The sequence below is a fragment of the Callospermophilus lateralis genome, chromosome 5 (genome assembly GCF_048772815.1).
Source record: "Callospermophilus lateralis isolate mCalLat2 chromosome 5, mCalLat2.hap1, whole genome shotgun sequence".
Lineage (NCBI taxonomy): Eukaryota > Metazoa > Chordata > Mammalia > Rodentia > Sciuridae > Callospermophilus > Callospermophilus lateralis.
Genome location: NC_135309.1, coordinates 32764486 through 32784308, shown reverse-complemented (window position 1 = coordinate 32784308; position 19823 = coordinate 32764486).

The window sequence follows — 19823 nt, the reverse complement described above, 5'->3', positions numbered from 1 at the left end:
TCAGCAATCAATCCCCATCTCCTGGGCGTGAAAACCAGCCCATTAGCGCTGTAAGTAGGTGTTTAACAACACACCATGAAGGCAGCCAGGGTGTCGGTCAGCATTTTTTCCCCTGGAGGCTGGGCGTTAGCAAATATGCTGAGAGAGGCACCCTGGTTCCACTGCCTCTGGGAGGAGGGGATCTCACCAGAGCAGATGATTTGAGAAGAACACAACAGGATGTCAGAACAGAGAGGGCCCAGATGCCTTATCGCCTGGCTCCATTATTGTACTGATAGAAAAAAAAGGGGGCCCAGAGAAGGGAAGGGATTACTCAGGGTCACACAGAAAATCATAATTGGATCCAGGATTAGAGACCAGAGGCTGGATTTATCCTATTTCCAAGACACTTCAAAGCCTACTCCTCTATAGCATTGCCTTGTAATTCCCTCCCATGAAATTAGTTTTTTATTGAAATAGCATTTGAGAAAACAAAGGTTGGACTCTGTGTTTTTGGACTCTGTTTTCTAATCCTAAGGTTCCCCTTGGCAGTCTCCTAAGAAAACTGGCCATGAACATACATTTGCATGTTCCCTGCAAGTCCAGCCTGGTCTCTGGCTAGAATAGGGAGGGTAGCCATCTATAGCAAATCCCCATTCCTCTCCAACTTCCTTCATCTTTTCCAGCCATGTTAACCCTTCAGAGTTGATTATTTAGAACAAGTCCTGGTAGATTGGGAAGATCTAAATGGATGTGAACTTTGGAGCTTTTACAACGTCCAAAAGAATATTCTTGGCTTAAGGAGAAATAACTAGTCAGTGGATCAGAAGGCAAGGGTTCCTTGTGATGTTAGGATGGCCTGGGACCCCTATATTTCTAATAAATTATATATATGAGTGTGGGAGAATCACATGCACTTGAGCAGCATTTACTGAATGCTGAGACGTAACTATAGCAGCTGCTATTTATTGAAGCATCCTCTGTGCCAAGTCCTTCACATGACTTTTTCCTTTGAACTTCACCATATCTGACACTTTTCATATTAATTTATTGTCTGCCTTTCAAGATTAAAAGGTCTGTTCCACAGTCAAATGTACTTCTGATTTGCTACTATATCCACAGCTCCTGGAACCATGTCTGACATTCTGTATGTATTGGCTTCATTTTGCAGATATAGCAACTGAGGTTCAGCAGGTCTAAGTCATGCAAGGTGAGTTATATCAGTTATTTTTGGCTGCAACTAATTTAAAAAAATGAATGTTGGTTTAAACAAATGGGAAGTCTATTTTTCATCAAATAAAAATCCTGGTGGTACTTTTGATACTGATTCTACCTCAGTTTTGCCATTAAGAACCCAGGATCTTTGTGTCCTCTGTTCTGTCCCTTGACATTGGAGGCCTTTCCTATTCATGCCTGTATACTCATGCCCACAGCGTGGCTGTAACCCACAGTGCTGGCTTCAGGCAGCAAGTCTGACTTTCAGTAAGGAAACAGGAACATGGGAGTAGCACTAACCAGTTGTGTGTCCCTTTTATCATGGAAGTCCCTGGCTGGCCCCTACTTAGGGCTCATTGGCCAGTGCTGTGTCACATGATCACCCTAGCTGCAAAGGAGGCTGGGAAAGTGAGTGTTTGGCTCTCTCTGGCTCCACAGAGAGAGTACAGAAGGGAGATGGGGATTAGCAGGAGGTATACATCTGTTGACCATGTGTCTGCCGCAGCCATGCAGACAGTATTGGTGGGGCCAGGGCTCCAAATAGGTTTCTTGCCTCCAAAGTCCACACTCTTTTATTATTCAGGAATTTGCTGACATGATTTTTATCCTTGATATCAACAGAGATTGGTTAGCCTGAGAATGTTGGTTCTGTTCTGAGTCCTAGTGTATCTTCAAGACAAAGGAATGAGTTAAATGAAGTCTGGGCTCCCTGCTAGCTGGAAGGACATGTGATCTCCCGTCTCAGTCTGGCTGATGGGTACTTCTAAAAATCTTAAAACCAAATCAAAATAAGAATTGTCACATCAGTAGAGCAATATGTTTCCCCAGATCCAAATGCATAAAATGGAATTGATTTTTTTCAGAGTTTGTTTTCATGGATGGGCCTGTTTGTGTCCCTTTGAGGCAGCCAATTCAGTTTTAGGTGGTGGATGAAGTTTTGACTGTTTTTTGACTGATTTTTGACTGTTGTGATCTGTAAATCTCAATTGTTGTTGCAGCTTCTGCTTAAATACTGCTTCCTCCATTCTCTCCTTTCTGGAAAAGGAAAGAGCTTATTCTGAGGGAGTCTTTATGTTTTAGTGTTTGATTTGATTTTCTGCCTTACTCTGCCAGCAGTGATGCCTCTTGTTGAGTTGAGGACCAGGGAACATGAGTGTCTGTCTTACATCTGAAATTGGCTAGGGGACCCCAAAGAAGTCTGTCTATTTCTCTAGGTCTTGGTTTCCTCATGTGTCAAAGGACCTGGTTGAGCAAGATGGTCTATATCTCAATATCCTTTCAGATCTGATGTTTATGCTTCTGCAAGTCTCTGAGGACAAAATAGATTATGATTAATGAGCAGAAGAACATATTAGCCTTATTTCTGTAAGCAATAAAATGGCTGAAATGATCAAAAGAGGAAATAGAAAACAATATATGAAAAACCACTACCATAAACATTCTTATCATTCTAGGTCAACGCCCCCCATCCTCCCCCAAATAGCCCTTTAATATTTAGAAAATGCACAGGTAATGCACTGGTGACATTAGTGACACCTGGCACCTACTAATGAGGAAAGATCACTGGATGCTGAAGCAGACAAGTCTGGATTTATGTCCTTTCTCATTTACATAACAGCTTTGTGATGTGTACATCTTATTTATCTCCACGGTCCTTAGGTTTCTTTCATGCAAAGTCAGGATTGAATATATTGACACCACAAGGTTATGATAAGGATAAATAAGCAAATTACCCAAAGTCACTTGGTACAGTGGTGGCACTTGGTAGTGGTTCAGTAGATGCTATCTTCCATCCTGTCTCCTTGCTTGTGCATCTAGAACCCAACAGAATATTTGGTCATTTTATGTTTTCTGCTAGAAACTTTTTCTCACTGGTAATAGAGCTACTTTTGACAGGATTGGATGTAAAGGCTGATATGTCCTTACTGTACTGGCATCTGACACTTTGTCTATGCAGATGGAGTGGAATGAGGAAATCTCTAGAAGTGAGAACCACTAGGGCCCATTCTTTTTCGCTTATGAAATGTAGACATGGGAACATCTCGTATCTCTAGCCTTTAGTTTACACATCTGTGAAATGTTAGTGCTCATTTCAGGAGGATTTTATTAGCCTTCTAAGACTTTTAACATACTCAGTACATTCTAGATGATTATAAAAATAAAAGGTATTGCTTTGGTTATTAGATTGTGTAGATCTCTTTAAACTGGCACTGCCTTTACCTATTCTTTCTGAACTTCAAGGTCAAAGTCTTGAAGACTTCCTTCTACCCCAACTTTCCCACATCTCCCTTTTCTAACTTTTCATAACCCTTGTTGCTTGGACGGCTCCATGACACTTGGAATTGCTGCCATATAGCATTAGTTATTTCTCCCTGTTCCCAAGTCATGCATCCTTCCTTGATATTGGCAATGCCTCTTACATATTACTCAGAGTCTTTCACAGCCATTATCCATGCAGAACTCTTAGGGGACTGTTAAAAAAGAAATATGTGTTGGTCGATTGGTTCTCTGTGTTATTTATTTATTATTGTTTCAGCTTTGCTGATTTTCATTCAGGAACAACATGTTTTTCTTTGAAATTTATTTCTTTGGGGGCATAGGTAATACTCATGGCTCAACCTTCAAAATTTCTGAAGAGTAAAATGTCTTTCTTCCCATGTCTGTTCCCTTGTTTCTTCCCAGAGGCAACCAGGGAAGCTGCTACTAGCTCTTCTTCTACCCAAAGCTGGTCTGTGTATTTCTTTTTCCTTATAACGGTGGTCTTTCTCATATATACTTGTGTTTTTACTTAATGCATTTTGGATAAATATCTAGTATCTTCCTTATCCACAAACAAGAAGGTCTTCCTTTTATGATGTTTTGTAATTTATTTAAGCAGTCACTTTCTAATTGAAAATATTAATATTAGATTCACACACATTTGTGAGAAGTGGTATAGTGATCTTGTATACTTTTTATCTAGTTTGCTTCAATGGCAGTGTTTTGCACAACTATAGTGCAGGATGCTGATGTTGATACAATCAACTAAAGCTACTCAGATTTACCAATTTCACTTGCATTCATTTGTGTGTGTGTGTGTGTGTGTGTGTGTGTGTGTGTCTATGTGTACTTAGTTGTGTATGCATTTGAATGTGTATGTGTGTTTACATGTTTATGTTTCTTATTTATTTATTTTTGCTAGAGCTTTGTAGTTCTACATAGTAGTTGGGTTCATCCCAATAATCTCATACATGCATGGAATTCAATTTTGGTTCATGATCCTCCCACTTATCCCTCCCCTTTTCCGTCCAGTTCTCCCTCCTCTCCCATAATCCTTTTCCTACTCTGCTAGACTTGCTTTCACTCATCTATTAACTTTACTGGTTCTTTCTACCTATGCATAAAGGTGAGGTTCCCAGTGATGTATTTCTATGTGCACATAACATGATTTTGTAAGAATTCATTCTGCATTGCTTTCCCTTACTCATCACTCCAATCTACCTCTCCTTCTTCTGCATAAGTGATCTTCTCTTTATCTTTGCTATCCTATCCTTCCCACCCTCTTTCTTTTAGTTTCTACATATGAGAGAAAACATTTGACCACAAAGGATGCTGATGAAGAGGAGTTTTCAACTTTCCATGATAAATGCTCAATTGTGTGATTACTGGTTCGTATGAAAATCCCATGTTTCATTTTACAAGAAGCTGACAAGCTCTTTTCCACAGTAGCTACATTCCCACCAGCAGTAAATGAATGATTTAGTTTCTCTGCATCCATGCCAGCATTTGGTGGTGTTGCCATTTCTTACTGTAGCCATTCTGACTGTTGTATAATAATATAATCTTTGTGATTTAATTTGCATTTCCCTCATGACTGATTATATTGAATATCTTTTCATGTACTTTTGCCATCTGGTATCCTCTTCTTTGAAATATCTGTTGATGTCTTTTACTCATATTTAAATTGGATTGTTTTTTTTTAATATTGAATTTTGAAAGTTCTTTATATTTAGATTCCAGTCTTGTGTTGGATCTGTGGTTTGTAAATAATTTCCCCTAGTCTGAAGCTTATCTTTTTATCTTCTTCCCTTGTGTTTTCACAGAGTAAGGATTTTTTAATTTTGATGACATCCTATTTATCAAATTTTCCTTTTATGAATCATGCTTTTGGAATCAAGTCTGAGAACTCTTTGCTTAGCCCTAGGTCTTAAAAAATATTTCCTATTTTTCTTATAAAAGCTTTATATTGGACACTGAAGCGTATGACCCATCCCATTTCAAGTTAATTTTAGTAGAAGATACAAAGTTTAGGTTGAGGTTTGTTCACTTATTCTGTCTGTTGATGTCGAACCACTCTTGCACCATTTGAAGAGGCTGAATTTCCATTAAATTGCTTTTGTGCTTTTATTAAATATCAATTGTGCATATTTGTGTGAGTTGATGTCTGGATTTTCTATTCTGTTTAACTGATCTGTGCCTATCTATCCACCAGAACAACTATAACATATAATAAACCATGAAATCAGGTAGAGTTATTCTTTTTACTTTTTCCTTCTCTGCCAAGAGTGTTTTAGCTATTCAGGGACTATACTTTCCCCATTCATTTCAGAACAAGCTTGTGTGTATGTATAAAGCCCTTACTGGGGTTTTGATAGCAATTGCAAATATATAGATCAGTTTGGGGAGGAGCAACATCTTTGTGTTGAATATTTACAATGAACAGGATATGCTCCCTACTGACTTCTGATTCTTTTCATGGAATTTTATAATTTTCAGGATATGGATACTTTATACATTTTTTTAGTTCATCATAACTTTTATACTTTATTTTTGGTATGTTTGTAAATACCAGTTGTTTTAAATTTAAGTTTACACAGGTTTGTTATTATGTGTATTTTATTTTGTGCTTTAGTTTTGTTTTCTGAAAGCATATTGAATTTGCTTGTTACTGAGAAATTAGTTCTAGGAATTATTTTTCAATATACTCTAGTATTTTCTACATAGACAATCATGCCTCTATAAGTAAGGATAATTTTATTTCTGCTTTTCCAATTTATCTTTTCTTTTTCTTGTCATATAACAATAGCTAGAACTTCTACTATATTGCATAAGAATGCTTAGAGTGAATATATATGTGTTATTCTTGGTGTTGGAGAGAAGTACTCAATTATTAAAGTTTTAGTACCATGTTAGCAGAATGTTGTCTCATTACTTAGACTACTGAATAATATTCCATCATGAGATTGTGCTATAATTGACCTCTTCAGTTCTTTATTGATATTCTTTTTTTTTGTTTGCAGACTTTTGCATCAGAATGCTCTTATGACTATTTTCTCAGACACATGTCATTTTTTTCATATATTCATGAATACCTGGGTTAAATTTCTAGAATATGGCCCTCTTCTGTGTTCTACCTAAATCTACTTAGATGATCTTTTTGGTCTTATGGTTTTAAATACCATATAATGATAACAGATCCCAAATATATATTCCTAACCTTATGTCTTCCCTGAATCCAGATCTGTGCTCATTTAAATATCTTCATTTGAATATCTAACATGATTCCAAAGTCAGAATGTTCAAAGCATAATTTCTAATGGGCCTATATACTTCCTTAAAAACATATTTCTTTGAAGCATTTTTTTATTTAAGTAAATGACATTCCAACCTTCCAGTGACGTAAGTCAAAAGTCCTGTAGTCATTCTTGCTCTCTCTCTCTGTTTCTCATGCACATATCAATACTATCAGCTAACTTTGACCATGGTCATTTATTCTCACCCCATGCTTACCACTCTAGGGTAGACAACCATCCCAGTGTAGACCAATGACCCATTTCCCTGGATCATTACAGTTACCTCCCAACTCATCTCTCTTCTCACTTTTTCTCTACAGCCTGTTACATACAAGAAGCCACAATGGTTCCTTAAGATATCACATTATGCACACTTCTGCTCAAAACTCCTCAGTAGCTTCCCATATGTCTCAGAGTAATAAGGCCCATTCTGACCTGGGAAGCCCTGTATGATCTGACTCATGACTTGTACTTGCTCCTGGTCCTGCACTCTGGGCTCTTGCTTTGCTCATTTTGCTGTGGCTATGTAGGCCTTATTTTTCTTCCTCAGAATGTAATTATTTGTATTTGATAGATATTGACAAATTATTCCATAAAAGAGTTGTGCTGATAATATATGAGTGTTCCACTCTCACAAAGCATTCAGCATTTGTCTTGCCTCTTAGTTTGGTACTTTCAAAGGCCGAAATGATGAATTCAACCTGTACATGTTTACCAGGCTACTAGGACACATTTCAGAAGCGTTCTATACAGTTCTGGTTATTTTAGCAACCCATCAGAACAAATAACTGAGCTCTGAAAGTTTGTGTATTCATATAATTTCACAGATAAGAATCTGGCCAAGTACTTATGGTTTCTGTCTTATTTACATTGAAATGACAAGAGAGCTAACTTTCTCTCTCTGTCAGACATTCTTGAATCTCAACTGAGAGAACTCTTGTTCTGGTGGCTTTTGGTTCTTAGGAATGACAGAAGTTCCATTCTTTGCTGAGCAGAGAAAGACTTCTCTGAGCTCCTTGAACCACTGAGAGTATTTGGTGGAAATATGAATATCATATGTGAAGACTAGAGCCCTTCAGGAGCTAGGCCAGAGAACAGGGCCCTGTTATTTGCTTCTACATTTTTTTTCTGCTGGATCCCTGATAAGTGTTAAGTAAATAGTTCTTTAGTATTGATTTAATGTCTGCATCACTGGTACTTCTGCTATAAGTACAGTCCTAAATACTACTACCATGCCTTATAATCCACAAAGTGGCTTTTCCTGATTCCCACATAGCACCCATCTCTTGTGCAGACAGAGGCTTAGAAAGATAGGGCCGGGGATGGGGAAAGGCTTGGCCATGGCCGTGTTTTCCAGAGTGACTAACATAGAGTATTAATATGTTAAACAGGTTTCTTAGCAACAGGAGATTTCTGAAAACTTCTTCAGAGATTCTAGGTTGTGAATGTGCTTTGTGAATACCTAAGAGGAAATAAAGTATGCCATGTTCGCTGACTTATTTGAACCAGTCCTTTACTCTTTAAAGTATCTCATGGGCCTGGGGTTTCAGGGGACAGAAAGGCCTAGGGTGAGCATTTGGAGATGGGCGATCTCTTCTTCCAGGCCTGATTCTTGACTGTGATTGCAGTTCAAAGCTTTCATCTTCAGAGAGAAAATTGACACCCTGCTTTGATTTTTCAGGACAAAGTGCATAGGACCATCCCTAGAAGGCCCATGATTTATTTATGGCATTCAGAGCATGAAACATCTCCAGAAGGTCTGAGTTCCTGGGTCCTATGGGTTGTTTGATCTTGTAATCAGCTGTCCTTTTTGATTCATTTTTCCGCCGGTTCACACAGCCCGCCACGCTCCCCATTTGGCGGAACCTGTTCAAGTGAGATCAGCAGAAAAAGAACGGATGGAGCTGGAAGTGGCTCATGAAACTCTGGGATCTTCACTTCCTGCTCACTTCCCCCTCACCAGACATTGCTGCGCAGGACGTTGACTGGAACCTGGGGCTGCCACTCAGGAGAGGAAAGGTTAGGAGAAGGACATGGAACCAAGGGAGAAAGATGCTGAGGGTGTGGACTTAGGTCCAGCTTCAGGAGTCAGGACCTGCTTCAAGGAGAAAGGTGGCCACTAAATTAAAGTGCCCATCTGCAAGGAGATAAAATCGAATATTGTTAATCAAAATATTTTGCTATCGGTGTTTAAGGGTCCATATCCTTCTGCGTGATTTCATGGAGTCCCATTGGAAATGCGCAAGAATGGAAGTGTATTGTTTATCTATAGTGGATGAGGATCAATCCATATAATAGAATATCGCGTAGACAGAAGAAGAATAAGATGTCTCTGTGTGTAGTAATAGGAAAATGCACCTATTGGGCATTCCAAGTGAACCATCAGGACACCATACATATTGTGTAGCTATCATTTTTCTAAAAACATATCAAACCTTCATAGCTTATAGAATACAGACGAGAACACAGACTATGGATGAAGTTAGTCATAGTAGCTATCTGAGGAAACTAGGACAAGTTTTGTGTTCTATATTACATTTTTATACAATAAGATCACATTATGTTTAGAAAATAATGGTAAGTTTTTTTTTCTTTTTTAACACAGATGCATTTAGTTTATATGACAGATTCTCTTTCCTTTGTCCTCAAGTGACTTAAAACCCATGGGAATCTCCAAACACAGAGGAATAGGTGTCATCGTCTTTCTCTTTTCCTGCTTCTTTTCGCTTTCTCCTAAACCTACTTTCTTTCTTGGAGGCTCTTTGTCCCGTCAAACGCTCGTGAGCCCCAGCACTCAGTGCATCTGTCCTCTCTGAGGCCTGAGTTTCTTACCTACGACTCCCCTGTATTGCTCTCATTTGGAGAAGAACATAAACAGAGCACTCAAGGCCACTTACAGGTTGCAAATATTTTCTTTGTCGGTGACGAGTGGTTGGCTTCATGTGGGTACAGAAGGGGAATGGTCTTGGGCCCACTCTATTGTGTCTGTTTTGTGACACGGGCCTCTCTGTTCTTCCTGTGTATAAAGTGACGGGATGGGATTAAAGAACCCTAAGAATCTTCCCCAAGCTACAGTCTGTGAATACCTAAGAGGGTATTTTTATTTCCTACTTTAGGGTTTTCTGGCTTTCTTCCTCTCTCTGGGCTTGGGGAGGAACATTTCCTGCAGAACCTGCTGACAGCACAGAGTCAGGCAGTGGGTTCTTGCCACTGCCCCTTATAGCCTTGGTCCGTTTTCCTCCCTCCCTCAGGTCCGTGTTTTCCCAGCTTCACAATAAGGCTGCCTGTTTACGTCCGTCCTCATTATAAGGAGAACTTGGAGGATGAATGTGGGTATTGACCTGGTTTTCATCCCAAGGATGTGATAAAGAGCAAATGGGCAAACAGAGGGGAACGTGCTTGTATCAGGGCAGAGCAAGGCTTCTCAACCTTGGCACTATTGTCCTTTGGGGCCAGATAATTACTTGTTGGAGGATAACTTGGGCGTTGCAGGGTATTGAGCATCATTCCTAGCCTCTATCTATTAGATGAACAACAACCTCATCCCTGCCCCACCTGTGACAACTAAAAATGTAAGAATGTCTCCAGATATAGCCAAATGTTTCCTTGTCCCAGCGGGTGGAGGGATGGGGGGGCAAACAGTCCTGTTTGAGAACTACTGATTTGAAGTCCCATGGATATATACGTGTGTGTGTGTGTGTGTGTGTGTGTGTGTGTGTATAGACTTCCAGCATTGTTAATTAAGTAGCTACTTTTAGGGGGGACAAATAAAAAGAAGAGAAAGCTACATAAGCAGAATTTCAGAGGGTGCCAGAGACGATGACTTCAGGGAGATAGTGCCAAGTTCAGCATAATTTCTGGGAAGTTGTATTTCCTGGGAGAACAATCTGTAACCTAAGAAGGTAGAAAGATCAGTCTTAAGGAACCCTACCCCCATGACATTGGAGAGTAAGGGTTTCTAGTTGTTGTTAGTTTCTAGTTGTAGGTGGTGATGGTGGGGGGTGGATCTCAAAGATATGTGAAGGACTCAGCTTATTCAATAAGATTAAAGACATGCAGAATTTCATGGATGGTTGTATTTAGTCAAATCTACCATCCGGAGCTGTACTGATCTGTGTAGTATTCTTAACTTGTGTTTTTGTTTACTTGGTTTTCTCTTTGATTTCAGAATATCCAGTTCCCTAACAGCATAACAACAACTATGAGAAATATCGCTCGTCATATTATACAAGTTTCCACCCAGCTTTATGTGCACTACCACATTTAGGCCTATAGCACATATGCATCTTGTTATTGTCTTGTTTTGCAGATGAGAAAACCAAGGATGAGAGAAGCTTTTAATTCAGCTCTCCCTATCTCCAGAGCCCATACTCTTGCTGCTAAATGTGTTAGTCTGCACTCTGTCCCTGTGACAAAATACCTGAGAAAATCAACTTAGAGGAGAAAAGATTTAGCTTCTTGTTTTAGTCCATAGTCTGCTGAGTATTGTTTTTAGTTAGACTGTAGTGAAGCAGAAAGAACATGGCGAAAGGTTTCTCCCCTTTCTTGGTAGCTCTTGGTGTGGTCAGTCTTTTTAACTTTAGCCACTCCATAGGTGTGTCATATGTGAGGAAAGCCACTTACCTCATGGCAGGGTAGAAGCACTGAACGGAGAGGAGGGGACCAGGGAAAAGACATACCCTTCCAGGGCATACCCTCAGTGAACCACCTCCTCTGAGCAGGACCTGCCTCCCAAAGTTTCTACCACCTCCCAATAATAGATGCAGTTATGAACCCATCAATAGATCAATCCATTGATGAGATCAGAAGGCATGCTCCAACTGCTTCCCCCCAAAACCCCACTTTCCAAGATTGCTGCACTGGGGACCAAGCAGTCAACACAACAACAATGTCACTATTTCCTAGGAGGAGAAAAAAACCCTAGATACACAATACCCTGAATGGTTGTTTATGTCTCCTTCTCATCTGCTGGACTGCGAGCAACTTGAGCCCCAGTTGCTGGTCATGCAGGTCTTGAGTCACTATGCCTTAATCTTAAGGAATAAAGAACTAGTGGTGGAGTCTTACACTCCAGGGCTCAGCTGCGCCAGGGCAAAGAAAGAGGCTGAAGAAGTCAGAAATATGGATCTTTCCAGGCAGCACATGACTCAAAGCTATTTGTGGATATATAAATTAGGATCACGGAGAAGACGAAGAGTCATCTTTTCCCAGTACTCTGGGTTTTGATAAAAGAAAGGAAAGCACAGAAAGACGAATCCCTTGTTTCTGGTCACACAGCGTGTCTCCAGGAGACCAGTGTTGAGATTTGGCTCTGGTCTCTGCTCTAGTGTCTTGCCATTGCATCCATGGGATGCCATGAAGGATGAGGGACCAAAAGGCAGCATCTGAGGTCATCTTACTGGGGCTGTGAACTGAGGCCAGAGGAAAGATACTAAGCTCTTCTTTTTCCTTATCTGCAGAAGGGCAATAGTTTCTACCTGAAAAGGTGATTGTGAAAATTAGATGACAGAAGCCCTCAGCACAGTGCCTGTTGCATGATAAGGACCCCCTAGAAGTTAGCTGCTGTTATGACTATTTTAATAAAGATTTTTAGAGACATTGAGTCCTTTATAGTATATAATATGATATAGTGCTATATATAAAGCCTACATACATATATGTGTGTATGTGCACATATATTTTTATATCATAAATGTATATTCTTTTAAGGAAATGCCAATCTTCCAAATTGTAGCATTTCCGTATTCCACCCACTGTGCGTGAGGACTCTGGTTTCTCCCCTTTCTTGGTAGCTCTTGGTGTGGTCAGTCTTTTTAACTTTAGCCACTCCATAGGTGTGTCATATCATATTATGTTATCTCATCGTTTTAGTTTGAATTTCCCTAATGACTAATGTTGTTGAGCATCTTATTCGGGTGCTTATTTGCCATCCATATATCTTTGGTGATTTATCTGATCAAATTTTTTGCCCATTTTTATCACTGCATTTCAACTATATGAAATATTGGGTTTCACTGCAGCACATGAGTACATACCCATTTTGATCATTTCCACACTCCCTGTAATCCCCCCTTCCTCTTCCTTCCCTTCTCCCTCAATCCCTGACCTCTTCACTAATAGTTTCTCTTCTATGTTTATATTGTCTTTACCTCCCTCTAGATTCCACACCTGAGAGAAAACATCCTGGGTACTGTGACGCACACATACCTGTAATCCCGGCAGCTTGCGGGGCTGAGGCAGGAGGATTGCAAGTTCAAAGCCAGCCTTAGCAAGGCTCTAAGTAACTTAGAGAGACCCTGTCTCAAAATAATTTTTTTAAAAAAGGGCTGGGGTTGTTGCTCAGTGGTTAAGTGCCCTTGGGTTTCAAAGAGAGAGAGAGAGAGAGAGAGAGAGAGAGAGAGAGAGAGAGAGAGAGAAAGAGAGAGAACCTTCAATACTTATCTAAATTTGGCTTACTTCACTGAACAGATGATCTCTAGTTCCATCTGTTTTCCTGGAAATGACATTTTTATTTTGTTCTTCTTTAAGGCTGAATCATACTCTAGTATGTATATACCACATTTTCTTTATTCATTCATCAGTTGATAGTCACCTAAGCTGATTCAGTAACTTATTGTGAATTGTGCCATAAACCTCATAAGTTTGTGTGTAGGTTTATAGTGTGCTGATTTCAATTCTTTTGGATACATACTGAGGAATGGTGTAGCTGCATCATATTATAATTCTTTTCATAGTTTTTTGAGGCATTTCATATTGATGTCTACAGTGGCTGTACTGATGTACACTCTCACTAACAGTGTAGAGGGGTTCCTTTCTCCCTCCATCCTTGCTAGCATTTATTATTTTATATATTCTTGATGACTGCCATTATGAGTGTGGTGAGATGAAGTCTTAAAGTAGTTTTTAAAACTGGGAATGAAACTACAATTTGACCCACCTATCCCACTCCTCAGTTTATACTCAAAGTAATTTTTTAAAAAAAATTTATTTGTTTAAATTAGTTATACATGACAGTAGAATGCATTTATGTACTTTAATATATCATATATAGATGGGGTATAATTTCTCATTTTTTTGATGTACATGTTATAGAATCACATTGGTCATGCAGTCAGGCAATAATGCACACAAGACAATAATGTTTGTTTCATTCTATTATCCTTCCAATTCTCATATCCCTTCCCCTCTGCTCACTCCCTTCTACCTAATCTAAACTAACTCTATTCTTTCCTAGTGCCCCTCCCCTTATTGTGAATTAGCATTCACATATCAAAGAAAACATTTGGCCTTTTGATTTGCATTTTCCTCAAGGTTAAAGATGTTTAGTGGAAAGCAAAGAGAAAACAGTAGAGGAAGGGGAAATCCCACCAGCATCTTCAAGGGATACCATAGCATTAACTATATACTATCACAAAATAAATACAGAATCTTTAAACATCATAAAAGCTTGTAATACTGCATTAAGCTCTACCTTTTGAGCTGATTGTTTGGGTACTAAAAATGTAAAAGTTTGATCAGGTGTAACAATTGCTGCTGTGCCATTATTTGACCCATCAGTGAATATATTTGGAGCATTCATGATAGGTGTTTTCCTTGTCATTTTTGGAAAAATTATAGGATGTGATGACCAAAAAGACAATAAAGGATTAGATGGTAAGTGGTTATCAAATGAAACATTAGATTTGCACATGATTATTGCCCAAGTATTTAACTCATTAGCTAACTCATCAATTTGATTCATAGTATATGGAGTAATAATTTTATTGGGAGAAATTCCAAACACTCCCTTTGCTGCTTTTATTCCTTTGAGTATTAATTGTCCTACAGTCTCAGGATACCTAGTAAGAATAGTGTTAGGAGAATAAGATAAATGTATCCATAATAATGGACCTTCTTGCCAAAATACTCCTGTAGGAATATTTTTTGTTGGTAGTACAATAAATAATAAAGGCAAAATTATATCAATTATATCCAAATGCATATTTTCCATATATGTTTCAATGATTTTTAATGCCTTTCTTGCTTCAGGCGTTAACATTCGGGGTGAATTTGGATCTGATGGACCTTTTAGGATATCAAATAAAGGTCCCAACTCTCCTGTTGGTATACCTAGATAAGGCCTTATCCAATTTATGTCTCCTAATAACTTTTGAAAGTCATTAAGTGATTTGAGTTGATCTACTCGTATTTGAATTTTTGGTGGATGGAACATGGTTGAGGATAATAGAACTCCTAAATAATTAATTAGAAAATTTAATTGTACTTTATATATTGCTATCTCTAGATTATAATTTTTAAATAAGTTTGTAAGTGTGGCATAACATTCTAGCAATGTGTTTTTATCTTTCTGTGCTAATAATACATCATCCATATAGTGAATTATTTGTAGTTCAGGATTTTGATTTCTAAGTGTCTGGATTACTTTGTTAACATAAATTTGACACATAGTTGGGCTGTTAACCATCCCTTGAGGGAGTACTTTCCATTCATATCTCTGATCAGGACCTTCATGATTTAGTGCAGGGATAGTAAATGCAAAACGTGGACTATCCTCAGGATGAACTGGAATTGAAAAAAAACAATCTTTAATATCTATAACTAAAACATATCAGGTTTTTGGCAAAGCAGACAATTGAGGAATCCCTGATTGAGTAGGTCCCATAATAACCATCTCATTATTAATGGCTCTTAAATCTTGCAATAGTCTCCATTTACCAGATTTCTTTTTGATGACAAAAATGGGAGTATTATGGGGAGATACAGAAGGTTGTATATATCCTTCCTCTAATTGTTGTTTGACCAGGTCATGGGTTGCTTGTATCTTTTCTTTAGTCAGGGGCCACTGAGGAACCCATACTGGTCTTTCTGATTTCCAAGTAATTTTTATTTTATTGAGACAATAAAATAGTATATAGTATTACTCCATATACTATACTTTCTGAAAATCCAACCCATGTCTGTCTGTTCCTTGATCTATTTGTATTGGTGCTGCTATACCTTGTTCTTGTTTTTCTAAACTTTTTCCTTTCCTAAAACCTTGTCTAGTCATAATAGTGGGTGCATTTTGGTTGATGTTATCTGTTAATGTCAAACCTAATTGATCTAGGACATCTCTTCCCCATAAATTTACGGGAAGATGATCCAATATATATGGCTGTAAAAATGCTGCAGTCTGGCTGGGCACAAAATCACGAGCCACTCACAGCTTTGTAGATTCAAACAGCAATTCTTTATTCCCGATCTCACACTGGCCCTCTACAAACACGTTCTGGGGAAATGCACGTTCTCTGCCCAAATCCACCTCCTCTGCCTCCCCAATACTCTCTGAATCCCCAGAGAACTCAAGGGGAACTCAGGCAGCAGGATATGCCCTATTCCCAGCAGGAATAATCTTAAACCTGGAACCGCCCTAAACACGGATTGTCCTAAACCAGGAATGCCCTAAATCCAAGGAGAGCCTTAAACCCTGATCCTCCCTAAACCCGGATCTGCCCTGGTCCTTGAGCAAGGTCACCTTACATGCAATGTCACTGCAAAATGTCCAAAGCAAGTCCATTTTACCACGAGTCCTTCCTGTAAGCAACATGGGGTACGCTGGCAAGGAAATTGTCATACCTACTTGGCTAATGGCTCTCAGCGTATAGTTCCTTCACATCCTTCAGGATCCTTCCAATCTAATACCATTGCACTTCTATGGGGATTAGTCGCCACTCCTAGGCCTCGAAGCGTTTGAGTGGCTTGTTATAATGGCCAATGTTTTGGCCATTCTTGATGAGAGATGATGCTAAGGTCTGCACCTGTGTCCAGTAGCCCATTAAACTCATGTCCTTGAATATTTAGTTTTAGCATGGGGCGAGAATCTAAATTTAAAGAAATCATAGCCCAATCTACACCTGTGGAGCCTAATCCCTTGGAACCTCTTTCTACAGTACGACTGGAAAATTTATCATGTAGGCTGGGTATTATTAGTAACTGTGATATTCTATCTCCTGGTGAAATTACTGATATACCCTTTGGAGAACTGGCTATAATTTTCATTTCACCTTCATAATCGGGATCAATTACCCCAGGACTTATCGTAAGTCCTTTTAGAGTAGAAGAGCTGCGTCCCAATAATAAGCCTACTGTTCCTTTGGGAAGAGGTCCTTTTACCCCTGTGGGAATGATTTGAACTCCCATCTCTGGAGTTAGTACTGACCTGGCGGAGGCGCAGATGTCCAACCCTGTGCTCCCTCTGGTTTGTCTGATGAGGGATCTAATGGACAATGTGTCCTGGGCCCTACCCTGATGGGGTTGCTGGATTCCTCCATTGCCCCGTATATTTGTGGTCTTGGGCCCCGGAGCATTGGGCCCCCCTGTCCATTTTTTGGCAATGGAGCCCGATGCCTTTCTCCACGATATCGTGGATAAACACCTGGTCCTTGTTCATTTTTTGATAATGGAGTACCCTCTATGGTGGCTTGAGAATGGCATTCATTAGCCCAATATCTCCCTCTATAGCATCGTGGGCAAATACCCGGTATTCTACTCCTTTGATGCCTAGTTTTGTTAAACCCTCCTCCTATGGGGCAATTCCTTTTAAAATGTCCTGTTTGTTCACAACTGTAGCATGTTCTTGGCCTGGAATCTAAAGCCTGTTTTACTGCAGCTGCCACGACTTGCCCTTGTTCTAAAGCCTGTTTTACTGCAGCTGCCATGATTTGCTCTTGTTCATTAATGTATCTACATAATTTAATATATGTGTTTAAATCTTCATGTTTCCATGGTCTAATGACTTCTCTGCACCAACGATTCACTTGCTCATAAGCCAGTTGTTTTATTAATGGCATTGCTTGTTCTGTATTCCCAAAAACTCTGGTAGCTGTTTGAATAAGCCTATCTACAAATTCAGCATAAGATTCATTAGCTCCTTGTATTACCTTAGATAATTGACCTTGTAAACCTCCATGTCCCTTGTAAAGTCTTCCATGCCCTAACCGCATCTGCAGAAATTTGTGCGTATACGCCAGGATCATATGCAATTTGTTGCCGCTGATCCTCATAAGGAAAGTCTTATCTGGGACAGAAAAGATCCGTTCTTTATAGGACATATCAGGGCACATACAGGATTGCCTGGAGCCCTTAGTTTGGGCAATGATTTAGCAGATAAATCTACACATGACATACATATTTTCTCTACACTAGAAGAAGCTACAAATTTTCATAAAAAGTTCCATGTCAATGCTAATACTTTACAAAAGCGTTTTAAAATAACTAAGGAACAAGCTAGACAAATAATAAAACAATGTCAAAATTGTGTGACCTTTTTACCACAAGTTAATCTTGGAGTCAATCCTAGAGGACTGATACCTAACCATATTTGGCAGATGGACGTCACGCATTTGCCAGAATTTGGAAAATTAAAATATTTGTATGTAACAGTTGATACTTCTTCTGGATTTTTGATGGGCTCCCTTCATGCCGGAGAAAAAACTAAAGATATTATAGCTCATTGCTTACAAAATTTTGCCACTGTGGGCGTTCCAAAACAGTTAAAAACAGATAATGCCCCTGGTTATCCTTCTACCTCTTTTAAACAATTTTGCTCATCATTTGGCTTTACTCATATAACAGGAATCCCATACAATCCACAGGGACAAGGCATAGTTGAAAGAGCTCATAACTATTAAAATGTCTTATTAAAGCAAAAAGAAGGAATTGGGAAGGGGTATATATTCCCCAAAGATAAACTTAAAATAACCCTTTTTACTCTAAACTTTTAAAATTTGGATTCATCAGGGCTTAGTGCTGCAGAAAGGCATATGTGTCCAAAACATGCACATAAGCCCAAGGTACTTTTGAAGGATATTCTAATAGGACAATGGAAAGGTTCTGACCCAGTAATTGTCTGGAGTTGGGGGTCTGTTTATGTGTTTCCACAGGGAGAACAGCAGCCGATTTGGATTCCAGAAAGATTAACTAAAGTGATTTCTACAGACCAAAAAGAAGATGATTTGGCTCAAATCCATAACAACTGATATCCAAAACTCCAGTTTGGCTATTCTTACATCTGCGACAGAACCAGGATGCTTTTTTCAATATCTATTTTATTATTACCCTTTCCCACATCATGAAGTTCTATTTTGTTTTTTGAGCTAATACAGACCTAGGTTAATATTTTGCTGATCAGTTCTATTTTTTGACTATAGAGTTTTTAAACATTGCAATGGAGATTTCACCTGTAAAAAGTTATAAGGCCTTTACTATTATGTTATGTGTTGTGTGCACACTTGTGTTTTATGTTGTATGTTTGTATGTACGTATGTCCATATATCATATATGATGAGCGCTCATGAAAAAATGGATCCAAATTTTTTTTTATTCACGTGATTTAAATGGTTTAATTTAAATTGGGTAAATAGCTGTTGAGGATTGTTTTAATATGTGAACAAAAAAGGAGGTTAACAGATCTGTTTGTTTACTTTCACCTTTCCTTTTCATTATATTTAATAATTCTATTCAAAATAATGTAAATTGTTAAGAAAATTGTTTTCTTTTAGTGCCTTCTGGAATGTTACATAATTTTTTCTTTAGCCATTATTGCCAGAATTCCTATCTTCATCCCAGTGCCAGTGAAGACAAAGATAAAACCAATCTACAGCTTCTGCAATAGCCATCACTGAACTGCTTGCAGAACTTGCCTGGACTATGTATCACTTGTATGCATTGTGAATTCACTTGTATGCATTGTGAACTATCTGTTTTGTTCAGCAATTTGTGGTAGTGTTGGGGTATTTTTGCTGATGGTGTCATCGGTGGTACAATTTTTCCAAAAGAAGCCGTCAATTGGCTTGGTGTATCTTCCTCCCTTCTGCTTGTCATGGTCGTTCAGCTAAAATTTGGGGGCCAACAGAGGTGAGGCAAAGAACCTCACCCCCCTGCTGGTACAAAGACCTATCCACAAGTGTGGCTGTATGCTGGACTGGTAGTCAATGACGGGTAAGATCCAATTGCAATGGTATCAACCTAAGACAGGATGCTGACGCCTTGAGGTCAGCTTATCCGATAACGGGTAAGGACCATATGTACTATTGGACA